Source organism: Ovis canadensis, chromosome 16 (assembly GCF_042477335.2).
Source record: "Ovis canadensis isolate MfBH-ARS-UI-01 breed Bighorn chromosome 16, ARS-UI_OviCan_v2, whole genome shotgun sequence".
Taxonomy (NCBI): Eukaryota; Metazoa; Chordata; class Mammalia; order Artiodactyla; family Bovidae; genus Ovis; species Ovis canadensis.
Genome location: NC_091260.1, coordinates 36530598 through 36546026, shown reverse-complemented (window position 1 = coordinate 36546026; position 15429 = coordinate 36530598). Strand labels below are relative to the sequence as shown.

At 35.5% G+C, this 15429-nt stretch overlaps 1 protein-coding gene across 6 annotated transcripts in view; it reads right to left on the bottom strand.

Moving 5' to 3' along the window:
- The window catches only part of SLC38A9 (solute carrier family 38 member 9), a 95981-nt gene that overhangs the window by 56130 nt on the left and 24422 nt on the right, over positions 1-15429 (bottom strand). The window lies entirely within an intron of this gene.

Here is a 15429-nt window from a genome sequence, read left to right as displayed (position 1 = left end):
ATAATTTGCTATTTCAGATTGTACACAGATCCAAAATAATAAAGGGGAAAAAAAAAGCCAAGAGATTTAACACTGGCTCCTGGTATAAGTCTTCTACATTTATAGTTCTGAAATAAGCTTAAAATTTCTTAAAGTATGGTAACCATTTTTGGAGACACTGTTAATCTAATCTTGCGGGAAGCACTTGAAAAATCAAGTGACTGGAATTTTAGCTTATGCAGTTTTTCCAAATAACTCTGTAATATTAGAGAAGTTAAATTTAGCCTAGTCTCTCTAGTTAGCATCGGAGAAGGCAATGGCACCCCACTCCAGTACTCTTGCCTGGAAAATCCCATGGACAGAGGAGCCTGGTAGGCTGCAGTCCATGGGGTCGCTAAGAGTCCGACACAATTGAGCGACTTCACTTTCACTTTTCACTTTCATGCATTGGAGAAGGAAATGGCAACCCACTCCAGTGTTCTTGCCTGGAGAATCCCAGGGACGAGCGAGCCTGGTGGGCTGCCGTCTATGGGGTCGCACAGAGTCGGACACGACTGAATCGACTTAGCAGCTCTAGTTAGTGTACAGTATCTTTGAATTTTTTGTTTATTATTTACTCTCCACCATAGCACCTAAATATGGTGGGTACTTTCTAGTTCAATTCAAAAAACATCTAAGAGCATTTCCTAGAGCAAATAAGTAGATATAGAGATCAATATGATATATTATCTATAGTAAGCATATATTTGCTAAATGAAATCAGTGATGTCAGTAAATCTCAAGGGGATACACAAAGGAGTCACAGGCCAAATAAACTATCCCTACTTATAAATTTGGTAGCCTGAGATAATTACCACTCTTTTGAAGGCATTAGGTGTTCTAAATAATTTGCATCTCTACTGTAGCACTCAGTAGCATTAAAAAAAGCAATATAAAAACATATATGTCTGGGAGACAGTGAGAGGTCACATTCTATAGGACATTCCTTTCTTGTTTTGTAAGAATGATATCCCACAAAATTAAAAAACAAACTACAGCTTTAATGCCAATACAAAGCAGAGCTTTAAGCTAATCAATGATAACTAACAGAGATTAATAAGTATGACATTGATAGAGATAAGGATGTTCTACTCGTAGCTTGTTACTCTGAAAATTCAACGGTATTAATATTGAATATCAAGCACTAAGTTGGCTCGAAGGCCTGTTGAAAAGTAGTCCAGGAAGTGTTCCAATTTCTTGCCTCCTGGCCTCTTACAGAAGTGTTAACTGTACCAGTTTAGTTGGCTTGGGTACTCAGAGAGCAGAATGACTCTGAAAGTTTTTCTTTTTTAACAGTTTTCATCAAGATGCTGAGTGCCTGTTCAAACAAATATTTTGGAATCTTTTCAATGCAGATTCTCTTTAAAAATATACAACTCAGCATATTTTAACTGAATTATTAGAAACATATGCTAAAGCTTCATCTGAGAAAGTAAAAAATATGAATTATATTTCTAAATTGAACTTTTGTTGGATTTGAAAACACTTTTAAAATTGAAACTATACAGAGAATATTCAGAATAAAACATTTTTTGAAACTTTTTCTTTTGAACACAGTTTCACATGAATGCTCCCTATCAATGGTACTTCTCATTTGAAATACAGCTCAACTGTGTCACACTGGAAATAAATTATAATATTTCATGCACAAGTTATGTTTATCTCACCTTAAAAATATTTATGGTCATGCTACAGAAAAAAAAATGCTTTTAACATTCAGCAAAATTTTAAAAATGTGACTCAAAACCTTGTATTTTCATTTAATACACTTATAAACAAAGAAACCTTATTTCTACCTAACACCTTTTCTAGGTTCCACTCCTTAAATTCCTTAAAAATTTTTGGCTTTTAAATCTGTCTCCACCCTTCTACTGACCAGTTACGCTTCTCTGAAATTTACTAACAATTCCATGACTCTTAAGAAAGTTCATTCTCAAAATGAAGACTCTTGATTTAAAACTATTTCATTATTCACATCTCTATGGAAGATGAAACTCTCAAACACTTACCAAATTGGAACTGTTAGAAAATGAAAAGAGAATCAAGTATTCACAAAAATCCCATGCAAATAAACATTCAAAATAATGAACCCACTGTACTTGTTTCTACCTGTCTGGTAAAACACTGTGTCTGCTGGGCAGCTTTGCATAAAGAAGACAGAAAAGAAGTTAATCAAGCCATTGTGCCTAGATATTTACTGCTACAAGAAAAATATTGGTAATTTCTGGCTTGCAGACACATTTCTTGCGTCCCCTGATGCCTAAAAAACATTCTCTTTCACAAAAACTCTGCCCTATGCTCCAACTTTACTCAATGTCTCCTATTAGGGAAATTAAAATGGAGGAAGTCTTGTTCAGACTTCAGAAGCAGGAGAGCAGGCCTCTGACCTGCTTCTGACCTGCCTGGGTACTGCCCGGATTCCATGCCTGCCTGCAAGCACAGCAAGTCAGGCAGCACTTTAGATAAGAGAGGGGGTTTCGAAATTCTTGAGCCCCTGGAGGTCTGGCCAACACCCTGGGGTCTAGAAAAATTCTGTGACTCCCGAGGTGAAACAAACAGCATTGTAAAAGTTAAAAAAAGTCAAAGCTGCATTTTTGTGTCTGGAATTATAAGTGGAGCCCTTGAAACTGCAATCTGAAGTCTCACTTGTGGTTGGATGCACTGCCTGGGACCTTTTCCCAACTGGGACTCCAGATTACTGTTAATGAGGGACTTCCCAGCACTGTTTAAGTCTGGAGGTTGGTTGGCCTAATTTGGTGCTGTATATGCTTCTACTTTTCTCTACTGTTTCTATTTCTCTTCTTTTAATGACTGTATGTTGAAATTAAGTCAAATAATCCCCTATTAACTATTGAAATTGGGTGTGATGAGTGGTTTCTTTGTTAACAAATCCTTTGAACCTAAAAGGAAAGTAAAATTTTTGGCAAAACATCTCCAAAGGTTGAGCCTATATAAGCTCTTCTCTTTTTATTAGGGTTAATTACTTTATTGGTTCTCTAGTTTATGAAATATTGTTTAAGAGCCAACAAAGTATTAAGCACTGTGTTAAATGATCAATAGGACATAGAGCATCAAGGATCATAGGATCATAGTCTACTGGAGAAGATAGGTAAGTAAGCAATTTCAGTTCAGAGAGGAAAAATAAAAAAAGAGAGAAAGTGATTATGAGCAATAATAGGAGCAAAAAGGTTGTGCGATGTTGGGTACGTGCAGAGTACATAGACATGAAGTGAAGTGAAGTGAAGTTGCTCAGTCGTGTCTGACTCTTTGCGACCCCATGGACTGTAGCCTACCAGGCTCCTCAGTCCATGGGATTTTCCAGGCAGGAGTACTGGAGTGGGTTGCCATTCCCTTCTCCAGGGATCGAACCTGGGTCTCCCGCATTGTAGGGAGACGCTTTACCATCTGAGCTACCAGGGAAGCCCGCAGAGTACATAGAAGGGGAAACTAAATCATGTCTGGCAGACCACAAGAAAACTATTGTTGAAGTGAATCTGAAAAGATACCAAGGAGTTAATCAAGGATGAGGAAAAGAAAAAAAAATTGTGCTTTAAAGAATGGAAAAGTATGTAGAAAAACCCCAGAAAGGGAGCAGGATAAATGTTTTAAAACTACAAGTAGTAAGAAGAGAAGTAGTAAGAGATGAGGAAAACCTGGGTTAGTACCTGAAGGACTTCACATGCCAATAGACATAATCCTAAGGGGACAAATTCTCAGTCTTCTTAGTTGATTCCTTCTCAAACCCCTAATCCTTAAATGTCAGGGTAATCCAGAGTTTAATCCATTTTCGCTTCTCTATCTATACTCAGTCTCTTGGTGGACTCATTTAGTCCCATAACTTCAGATGTAATGTGCATGCTGATGGCACTCCAACTATTATCTCCAGCCTGAACTCCCGATTCACATATCATAACTGCTCTCTGCTACCCCTCTCCCACCCCACCTCTAGGATTTGTGTACCACGCTAACCCCAGTACCCTCCTCACCATTCCTGACACACCGAAAGCATGTATCTACTTTAGGATCTTCATTATTACTTTAAACAAAGGCTCTGAAGGCCTTTCTCCTAAATATTTTCATGGCTTGCTTCTTTACTTCTTTCAAGTCCTTCCTCAAAGTCCCCTTTCTCAATGAGACATTTGGTTATCCTTGTCACCCTAGCTAAAATTTCAACGTATCTTCTCCATCCCTGTCATTTCTTATACACCATCTCTGCTTTTCTGCCTTATATCTTCTCTCTAGCATTTATACTATCTAGCATAATATGTACTTTTTATTTACTACTGATTACCTCTAATAAATAAAAGCTTCATGAGAGCAGGGATTTTTGTCAATTTGGTCACTTCTCTATTCCCAGGCAGTACCTGGCATATCACAGGAGCCCAATAAAATACAGTGAATAAATGCATTTTGAAATCACTTTAGAAATATAGAAGTTGGAAAAAATACTACAAAGATTTCCCATATATACTTCATGCAGGTAAACCCCCAATGATGACATCTTATATAACCACAGTGTGATCATCAAAACCTATATTGCTTTTATAATCAGAAAAAATTAAAAAATCATGAAGATAACATTTTAAACTTTTCTTTAGTTAAAAAAAAATTTTTAATAAATACCTGGGGAAGAAATGATGGAGGGAATGATCAAAGTATCAAAAGCTATAAAAAATGAGAAGCAGCAACCTAAAAGAAAATCAATTTAGTATGGTATCCTCAAGCAAATTAAAGACTTTTCAGGGTTAGAGAATGATTGTGTCAAATGATTGTGACTACTGCTAAGTCAAATGAGATGAGGACTAGTCTATGAAATGACCACTGGTAACCTGCATGTGAGCAGTTTTGGCGGAGTAGTTAGAGCAAAATCCTGAATGAACTGGGTTCAAGAGAAAAATTTGGTATGGTGAGTACAAATAATCCTTGCAAGGAATTTTCTGTAAAGAGGAATGAGAGCAATGAAGTGGCAGCTGAAGAGATAAGTGTGAATACTATAGGAAAATACTTTAAAAGCATAAAAAACATAAAAATCACCTATAATCCCACAACTTGTTATCATTAATAACATTTTACCAACTTCCATCTCATGGAAAAAATATAATGACACAGTATAATATGTTGATCAGAATGGTGAAAATTTAGCAATCTCACAATATCAAGCACTGGTAGGAGGTAGAACAATGGGAACTCTGCTGGGAATAGAAGCTGGTATAACCCCTGTGGAAAATAGTCTGGCACTATCTAGTGAAGTTGAATATGAAAGTGAAAGTGAACGTGAAGTCACTCAGTCGTGTCCGACTCTTTGTGACCTTGTGGACTGTAGCCCACCAGGATCCTCCGTCCATGGGATTCTCCAGGCAAGAATACTGGAGTGGGTTGCCATTTCTTTCTCCAGGGGATCTTCCTGACCCATGGATCAGACCCAGGTCTCCCGCATTACAGGCAGATGCTTTAACCTCTGAGCCACCTGGGAAGCTGAAGTTGAATATACATATTCACTACTACCCATCAAATTTACCCCCAGGGATATATCCTAGAAGAGTTCTCATACATATATACCAGGAGACACATACAATAAGGTCATTCTTTGCGAAAGTCCCACAGTGGAAATATCCCAAATGTTCAAAAGTAGAATGAATAAATAAACTGCAGATACCTACAGAATAAAATGCTAGAAACTACTGGCAATGAAAGTAGTTATGTACCACTTGGATGAAAACTATAATGCTCAACAAAAGTCACAAAAGAATATACACAGTAGGATCCCATTTACATGAGATGCAAAACCAGGTAAAACTGAATTCAGTATTTAGGGATACATAGACAATAAATAATAAAGAAAAGCAGGAAGATGATCACATAAATGTCATGAGAGTGACTACCTATAGGGAGGCAGAGGGATGTGTTTGGTGAAAGACACACACCTTCCAAATAGCTTCAAAACAGCTGCCATGCAGCTAATTTCTAGACCTCGCTGTTGGTTGGATGGGTGTGGGCTTTATGAATTTTTAAATTGTACATATGTACCATATACTTTTCTGTATACTGTATATAACATATGATAAAAAGAACTTTAAAACCAGATCTTAAAGTAACATATTCTTTCAAAATTCATTAATGAGATCAAGAGGGACCCAAAAATTCTTGTGTACCATATAGAAATTTGCTGGTTATCTTGTGGCAAAATATCTTAAAGATTTATTAAACTTAAGTATGAATTAGCTACCTTTTTTCTGTAACAAGACAATTGTTCCAAATTTGTTGACCTCTTCTATGATGACTGTGGCTGTCAACAGTATGCTACATAGGTACCCAGAAGGTATCCAAAACTAAAATAACTCCCTACATACCTAATCTGCCTCCCTTCAAAGTAAAGATATTGTAACAATGACTGAGAAAGAAGTTGCTTTTTGAAAATTAATTTATTGCCATTCTGAGTGACATTTGGGATTCTGGTTCCCTGACCAGGGATCGAACCTATGTACCCTGTATTGAAATCTTGGAGTTTTAACCACTGGTCTGTCAGGGAAGTCCCTGAAAAAGCAGTTGCTTTTTAAAAAACTCGCATTATACAGAAAATATTCTGATAACGGATGTTTAAAAATTTTTCCATTATTACGTGATTTTATTGTTGAAAATAATGTCTGTCACCAATAAAACTCAACTGCAATTTTATAGACATGGATTAAAATTTTTCTAATGTTTAAGAACTTCCAAAGAATGTAAATGGTCTTTGAACAGTTATTAACCACACAAAAAAATCAAAGTAAAAATTGTAATAATGAAGCAAATGACAACACCGGTATCTAGGTATTTATTTTATATAATACTAGGTATTAATACTAATATCTTCACTAAAAAGTATTCAGAGTATAAGATGGCTAAAAGTCAGTGACATTAAACATTCAATTTATTTCAAACATGAAAATTTATATTTTGCATAAAACAGTATAAAAACATTATAAAGTTATAATTCCAATGCAAATTATTAGATCTGAGTATATCTAATGATTCTTTCTCCTTTGTATCCTTCTCATCAGAGTATCTTCCAAATGGATACCCCTGAAGTATTTAGCTCCCCTCTAATGTACTTTCAAACCAGTGAGGTAGCTCCCCCATTCTGGCCAAGAAAGAAGCTACTGGCTTGTAACAGTTTTGATTTTAATTCCAGTTAACCTGAGAAGGATGATTCTGTTAATTTCTCCTTCCCCTCAGGAAAGAGATTAGCTATTTCCTGAAGGCTCTCTCTAAACCAGTGTATTGTTTTTAAATTTTATTTTTGGAGAGGAGAGGTGGGAGGGTAGACTGGAGAGAGAACCAAGAAAGGTGAATAATGCTACTGGTTGTTTCCAAGTTAACAGTATTAAACCAATAAAAATAGGAGTATTGGGGGCTTTAAAAATATTAATAACAAGGAATACCAGAATACACAAACTAGCACAGCAGTCACTAAATATGATTGAGTCATATTGAGAAGGATAAAAATTTACCAGGCAAATTTCAACAAAAACTTCCATATATTATTGTAGGATGAGCAGAAATGAATTTCAGATTATCTTGGATTGTATTGTGGCAAGGTGTTATAAGATTTTCAAAAATAATAAAGCATATTCTATTGTTATTGTTAATATTATAAAGTAAAAATAAAAGTTTTAATGTACTGTTAAATAAAATTTAAAGTTAATTCTACTGGGATTCCCTGATAGCCTCAGTTGGTAAAGAATCTGCCTGCAATGCAGGAGACCCCGGTTTGATTCCTGGGTCGAGAAGATCCACTGGAGAAGGGATAAGCTACCCACTCCAGTATCCTGCGCTTCTCTTGTGGCTCACCTGGTAAAGAATCTGCCTGCAGTGCAGAAGACCTGAGTTCAATCCCTGGGTTGGGAAGATCCCCTGGAGAAGGGAAAGGCTACCCAACTCAGTATTCTGGCCTGGAGAATTCCATGGACTGTATATTCATGGGGTCACAAAGAGTCAGACACAATTGAGTGACTTTTACTTCTTCAAAGTTAATTCTATCAAGATCATTACATAATTTTTAAATTTCTATTTTTGTGTTTTATAATATACATAATACAGAAGTACACATACAAAAAAAATAAAAAAGAAAATGAAACAAAAAGAAAAAAGTACATATATACACATATAAATATATACAGTTCCAATTTTTCAGCTTATTTTTTTTTAAACTGATAGGATGGTATGGTGAAAAAAGTAAATGCTGATAAACACCTGGCTGAAGGTTATGGGTTCTTTATTTTAAAATTCTAGGCAGTTACTTAGCCACAAGTAAAAATCTTCCTTAATGACACATGGACAAAGAACTTGACCTGAATATTAATTCTCAGGACTATACAGTACAACTAAATACAGATGCTGCTAAGAATGAATTTACACATTCTTCCAGTGCAATTCATGCTTTCAAATTTTGGGTTTGAAAGACCCATAAATTGTTTTAATTCGACTGTGCTGAAAACAAACAATCTCTTCTTTCATGGCTACAAAATGATCAACATAAATGTAAGGTTTTTTTTGTTTGTTTTGATTTTAGCATCAGCTCTGGAATGAGGCCAAAAGAGTTATATAAATAAACATCAGGAACTTTCAACAAAGTTAAAATGCTAGAAGCACCTGTAAGTATATACAAACATAACAGTTCTTTTGTTTTTCTCTAGGTTGATATAAAACAGTAACACCACCACCACCACCCCATCCTACTTTCTACCTAGAAAAAGCAGTTCAAACACAACACCATAAGTGACATTCTACAAAGTAAGATTAGGAATGTGGGAAAAATTCCCAAGAGGGCACACTCTCCAAGCAGTACTTCCTTTCACTCATTTTATCAGAATGCCAAAATAAGTCCCAAATTGTCTCAATTTCTTTAACTGCAATAAAGTAAGAGTATTATTAATTTTTGGAAGAAAAGAATTTGTCTTAATTATAAATTATAACTAAGATATACTTAATTATATACTTAGTTATAATTATTTATATTAATTATAAATAAGTAATAATATAAATTATAGATATTATAGGCTTCAACCTTCAATGTCACATCAATTATTACTCTCCTTCTTACACAAATCTACCAAAAGAATTTCTGGAAGAGAAATGAAATTTCTAGTTTCAAAGCCTAATTACTCCCCATTAAAAAAGAAAAAAAGCAGGGGAAAAGAAAATTGCCAGGCCAGCATTTTAACTAAAATTTCCTCAAAAGCTGGAAATGTAATGAAATACTTCAGTAAGTATATATATTGATACAAGTCTTATTTTTGATATATACTTATGATTCTTCAGATGAACACTAGAACTGCTTTCTTCATTACCTTGTTACCTAGTGACTGAAAACACAAAATATTCATCTACTCTTTAAACAGATTACCAGAGAAAAAGAGCCTTGCTCTTATTCCTCTCCTATAACTTAAGAAAGGAATACTAAGGAGATCAAACCAGTCAATCCTAAAAGAAATCAACCCTGAATATTCATTGGAAGGACTGATGTTGAAGCTCCAATACTTTGGCCACCTGATGCAAAGAGCCGACTCATTGGAAAAGACCCTAATGCTGGGAAAGATTGAAGGCAGAAGGAGGCAACAGACGATGAGGCAGATGGTTGGAAGGCATCACCGACTCAATGGACATGAATTTAAACAAACTCTAGGACGTAGTGAAGGACAGGGAAGCCTGGTGTACTACAGTTCATGGGATCCCAAAGAGTCAGACACAACTTAGCAAATGAACAACAACAACAACAACTAGTTATCAAGCTTTAGAAATCTTTATCATAACCCTCAAGAAAGGTAAATGGGGGACTTCCCTGAGGATCCAGTGGCTAAGGGCTGCATGTTCCCAATGCAGGGGGTTTGATCTCTGATCAGGGAACTACATGTGTGGGATCCCACACACTTGCAACTAGAAGTTTGGATGCCACAACTGAAGATCTTGCATGATTCAACTAAAACCTGGTGGAGCCAAATAAGATAAAAAAAAAAAAAAGGTAAAGCAGCTAAGAGAACTTCTGCTTTGCCACTAGAAAGACACTAGCAACAAAGGGCCTACACAAACTGGCCTTCAACCCAAATGGCAAACACTGTAATAGCCTGACCAGAATCCATTGTTGGTTGTATGCCATGTTACTTAGCAAACCACTGCCAAAATAACTGAACAGTCTGATAAAAGGCAACAGTCCAACATGAAATCTGCTGCCAACTGGCTCTTATCAACTAATTTTACATATAGGAAAGTTTCATAAACAATTTAGTGAGTAAGAAAATAAACAGTGCTAGAAAGGGGATTCTGACACAGGAACTTCCACGCATAGATGGTAGGAGTATAAAGCTGCACAGCCTTTCTAGATAACAATTTGGCTATATAGTAATATATAAAAAAACCTTAATTGTGCTTTACATCCTTTTATTCTAATAATTATACTTTTGAGACTCTATTAGAAGAAATCAAAATATGGTATAAATATGGCACATAGAAAGCTGCTAAGCAAAGCATTATTTAAAATAATTAAAATTGTGAACAGCTTAATAGTTAAACACTGTTAAATTATGATATATTTAAGTAATATACATTTATATAAAATGATATTTAGAAATAATTCTTTTTTAATTATTTTTTTATTTTTTATGATTATAGCTTTTTGGGGCATTTCAATGATCCTTAAGGATAATTTTTATTATAAAACTTTTTACAATTCCTTGAAATCTGGTACTTTCCCCTTACTTATCATTCTTAGCCTCAGTCATAATCCCTAGAATTTATGGCAGCTAAAACCCTTAGATGACCTTGCCAAAGAACTGTAGATTTGCTGCAGAGGCCTGAGGTTCAGGGAGAAGCTGGAGACTGTTTTATTATCCAAAAGGCTCTTTTGATTAGAACAACTATTAGAAGCAACTGTGAGGGTGGAGAGAAATTAAGGTAAGTGGACCTTACTTTTTTAACTTCTCCAGAAGCAAGGCAAGAGGTATCCTAGGGGTCACAGCAACAGGAGCACCAGTCCCTACAGTTGCTTACACCGAAGTCTAGGCCCTCCTTGCAGACCAGAGGTTGGTAGTTACAGCCAGATAGGACAAGTCTGGCCCATGGTCTGTTTTTATCAATAAAGTTTTATCAGAACACAGCACGGCCCATGCAGTTACGTGTTGTCTATGGCTGTTTTCATTCCACAATGGCAAAACTGAGTGCATATGCCCACAAACCCTAAAATATTTACTACCTGGCCCCTTACAGAAAAAAAGTTTGCTGACTTCTGCACTTGACCAATGAATGTTCTTAAAGAAATGCCTGCACAGAAACCTCCAAAGCACCTATCCATTAGTACCACAGATGACCTCATTCTACTCTTTGCTGAACTTAGCCAGACCCTATAGTATAGTTATTTGCTGGGATATGATCCCATGGGTTCTTGGTAATGCTGGATCAGGATGGGGTTAAATCAGTACTTTTTCTAATTAAAAATGAGTACTGAGTTGAAAAAACATATATGTGTGTGTATACATACGTGTGTGTATATATACATATGTGTGTTTATATAATATATTATTACATATACATATATAATATACATATATAAATACATATCAAATATTTATAACCTCTTTTACTTTTGCTGAGTGTCTATCTCCTTCCCCAGAGTGTCTAGCACCAAAAGGAGCTTAGCGAATGTTTACTGACAAAAGGAAGGGATAGAAGAACAAAACAAAGGAAGGAAGGAAGTAGAGAGCAAGGGACAGAAGCAGAGAAGGAGAAAAAACAGGTCGGCAGGCAGACAACTAAGGAATATTTTGCAGAAGTAACAACGGCATGCAATAAAAATTTTAATTGAAAAAGTTAAAAAAATTAAAACTGTATATAGCATATGATCTCATTAAAAAATCACTGAAAAGGATAGGAGAAAATTTACTAAAATGCTTTAACAACACTTGCCTCTGTGTGATGGGTATATGTTTCTTTATGCTTTTGTCTTTTTCCAGAACCTTCTCTATACAAGAACAAAACAAAATCTACTCTTAGAGAAAAAAGATAAATTTATCATCCTATAGAAGTACAGTTGATTTAAACACTGTTTGTAAGAAAATGGGTTTTTCTTTTTTTTTTTTTTTTTTAATTTTAAAATCTTTAATTCTTACATGCATTCCCAAACATGAACCCCCCTCCCACCTCCCTCCCCAGAACATCTTTCTGGGTCATCCCCATGCACCAGCCCCAAGCATGCTGCATCCTGCGTCAGACATAGACTGGCGATTCAATTCACATGATAGTATACATGTTAGAATGTCATTCTCCCAAATCATCCCACCCTCTCCCTCTCCCTCTGAGTCCAAAAGTCCATTATACACATCTGTGTCTCTTTCCCTGTCTTGCATACAGGGTCATCATTGCCATCTTCCTAAATTCCATATATATGTGTTAGTATACTGTATTGGTGTTTTTCTTTCTGGCTTACTTCACTCTGTATAATCGGCTCCAGTTTCATCCATCTCATCAGAACTGATTCAAATGAATTCTTTTTAACGGCTGAGTAATACTCCATTGTGTATATGTACCACAGCTTTCTTATCCATTCATCTGCTGATGGACATCTAGGTTGTTTCCATGTCCTGGCTATTATAAACAGTGCTGCGATGAACATTGGGGTACATGTGTCTCTTTCAATTCTGGTTTCCTCGGTGTGTATGCCCAGAAGTGGGATTGCTGGGTCATAAGGTAGTTCTATTTGCAATTTTTTAAGGAATCTCCACACTGTTCTCCATAGTGGCTGTACTAGTTTGCATTCCCACCAACAGTGTAGGAGGGTTCTCTTTTCTCCACACCCTCTCCAGCATTTATTGCTTGCAGATTTTTGGATCGCAGCCATTCTGACTGGTGTGAAGTGGTACCTCATTGTGGTTTTGATTTGCATTTCTCTAATAATGAGTGATGTTGAGCATCTTTTCATGTGTTTGTTAGCCATCCGTATGTCTTCTTTGGAGAAATGTCTATTTAGTTCTTTGGCCCATTTTTTGATTGGGTCGTTTATTTTTCTGGAGTTGAGCTGCAGAAGTTGCTTGTATATTTTTGAGATTAGTTGTTTGTCAGTTGCTTCATTTGCTATTATTTTCTCCCATTCAGATGGCTGTCTTTTCACCTTGCTTATATTTTCCTTTGTTGTGCAGAAGCTTTTAATTTTAATTAGATCCCATTTATTTTTGCTTTTATTTCCAGAATTCTGGGAGGTGGATCATAGAGGATCCTGCCGTGATTTATGTCTGAGAGTGTTTTGCCTATGCTCTCCTCTAGGAGTTTTATAGTTTCTGATCTTACATTTAGATCTTTAATCCATTTTGAGTTTATTTTTGTGTGCGGTGTTAGAAAGTGATCTAGTTTCATTCTTTTACAAGTGGTTGACCAGTTTTCCCAGCACCACTTGTTAAAGAGATTGTCTTTACTCCATTGTATATTCTTGCCTCCTTTGTCAAAGATAAGGTATCCATATGTGTGTGGATTTATCTCTGGGCTTTCTATTTTGTTCCATTGATCTATATGTCTGTCTTTGTGCCAGTACCATACTGTCTTGATGACTGTGGCTTTGTAGTAGAGCCTGAAGTCAGGCAAGTTGATTCCTCCAGCTCCATTCTTCTTTCTCAAGATTGCTTTGGCTATTCGAGGTTTTTTGTATTTCCATACAAAGCTTGAAATTATTTGTTCTAGTTCTGTGAAAAATGTGGCTGGTAGCTTGATAGGGATTGCATTGAATTTGTAAATTGCTTTGGGTAGTATACTCATTTTCACTATATTGATTCTTCCAATCCATGAACATGGTATATTTCTCCATCTATTAGTGTCCTCTTTGATTTCTTTCATCAGTGTTTTATAGTTTTCTATATATAGGTCTTTAGTTTCTTTAGGTAGATATATTCCTAAGTATTTTATTCTTTTCGTTGCAATGGTGAATGGAATTGTTTCCTTAATTTCTTTTTCTACTTTCTCATTATTCGTGTATAGGAATGCAAGGGATTTCTGTGTGTTGATTTTATATCCTGCAACTTTACTATATTCATTGATGAGCTCTAGTAATTTTCTGGTGGAGTCTTTAGGGTTTTCCATGTAGAGGATCATGTCATCTGCAAACAGTGAGAGTTTTACTTCTTCTTTTCCAATTTGGATTCCTTTTATTTCTTTTTCTGCTCTGATTGCTGTGGCCAAAACTTCCAGAACTATGTTGAATAGTAGCGGTGAAAGTGGACACCCTTGTCTTGTTCCAAAGAAAACTACAGGCCAATATCTCTGATGAACATAGATGCAAAAATCCTCAACAAAATTCTAGCAATCAGAATCCAACAACACATTAAAAAGATCATACATCATGACCAAGTGGGCTTTATCCCAGGGATGCAAGGATTCTTCAATATCCGCAAATCAATCAATGTAATTCACCACATTAACAAATTGAAAAATAAAAACCATATGATTATCTCAATAGATGCAGAGAAGGCCTTTGACAAAATTCAACATCCATTTATGATAAAAACTCTCCAGAAAACAGGAATAGAAGGAACATATCTCAACATAATAAAAGCTATCTATGACAAACCCACAGAAAATGGGTTTTTCATTTTGTATATACTATTTTTATCCTAAATTATAGGAATGCTATACTTTCTGGATAAGCTTTTTTTTTTTTAATAAAAGTAGTACACTGTTTATATTGAGGATAATACAGATGTTATATAACAAAATAAAAATCACCCATTAGAAATAATCAGTTAACATTCTAGTATATTTTCAGATAAGTATAGACCCACATACATGCTCTCTGCACTCAGGTGCACAGAAACATGAAATTAGTTTTACTTGCTTTTGAGCTTTACATAAAGTGTAATCACACAATGTGTGTTTTCTGTTTAGCTTCTTTCTCCAACATTATCTTTCTGAGGTTCATCCATATTCTTGTTTGCAGCTGTAGATTGTTCATTTTTATAAATGTATAATATTCCATTACATGAAAATATGATTTATTTAACCATAGCTGTATGGTGGGTATCCAGGTTGTTTCCAGTTTGGCACTCTTATGAATAACTTATAATCTATATTTTTGTACATGGCTCTTAGTGAAATGTTTCCATTGATTACAAATAGTGTATACTAAATGCTAGCAGATAATTACAAACTCTCTTGCAAAGTGATTTACTAATTTGCACTTACTCTAGTACTGCATAATCACTCCTACTCTACATCCTTGCCTTGACTTGTTTTCATCATTGACTGATTTCTTACATTAGGTTACTGTTTTCTGTCTTTTGGTCCTAGATTTTCCATCTGGGCCCTTTTTTTATTCAGCAAACATTTTCTATGAGTTTGGTTCTTTTTTATATTTTTAGCCAGTGCCAAATTCTCAATCTTATTTCAGTTTTCTTGAAC